We start from the raw sequence: 772 nt of genomic DNA on the forward strand, positions 1-772 counted from the left end.
ATGAGGAAAAAAAAAAGCGGAGAATGAAGAAGACGAAAACAGAAATGAAAGAAAGAAGAAAAAGAATGAAAATAGTGTTAAAGAAGTACAATTAAGTAGAAGTAAAAGAGGGAGAAGAAGAAAAAAAGATTATTATTTGATATTTTCCTTTTTTTATCTTTCAATAAAATCATCTGCACAATATCGTTTGTTTGTTAATCAGTTTTCTTCTTTTTTTTTACATACAACATCCGTTATTGTGCTTGATTGATGTGACCGAATGTATTCTTCTCTGGGCAATTGTTGAACGAGGACAATATAATACTATGTTTCATGTCTGCAGCGTGACATACAGTTGCGTAACGCGTCTCTTTCTGAATGGGAATTTGTTTTCATTCAAAGCCAACCTGAGTTTCTGGCTGAACAAGTATAATGTTGAAAAACCTGAAACACAACATGGGGGAGAGCCTATACCGAAGCATCTAAAGAGTATTTTTAATCTACTATTCTAATAATAATCAACATAATAATAATCCCCCCCAGCGCGACCGCAGCCGAGATTGAACTCACTACACGAGTTTGTAGTGTAATTCAAATCTTGTCGGTAGCTGAATACTTGATGCTTTGCCAGGGCTATCAAGGGTATTTTTAGTGTTAATATATACGACACAATATTTTTAGTTTTAATATATACGGCACAATCACGTTGACACGCCGGTTCTCGTCAGATCACCGAAGTTAAGCAATGTTGAGCCTGTCCAGTACCAGATGGGAGACCATTTGGGAAGGCGAG

General features: G+C 36.0%; 1 pseudogene; it reads left to right on the forward strand.

The window, feature by feature from the left end:
• Positions 1-667: 667 nt before the first annotated feature.
• LOC145265656 (5S ribosomal RNA) overlaps positions 668-772 on the forward strand; it is a 117-nt pseudogene continuing 12 nt past the window's right edge.

This window comes from Euprymna scolopes, chromosome 3 (genome assembly GCF_053919585.1).
Source record: "Euprymna scolopes isolate OS-2025 chromosome 3, ASM5391958v1, whole genome shotgun sequence".
NCBI classification, from domain to species: Eukaryota; Metazoa; Mollusca; class Cephalopoda; order Sepiida; family Sepiolidae; genus Euprymna; species Euprymna scolopes.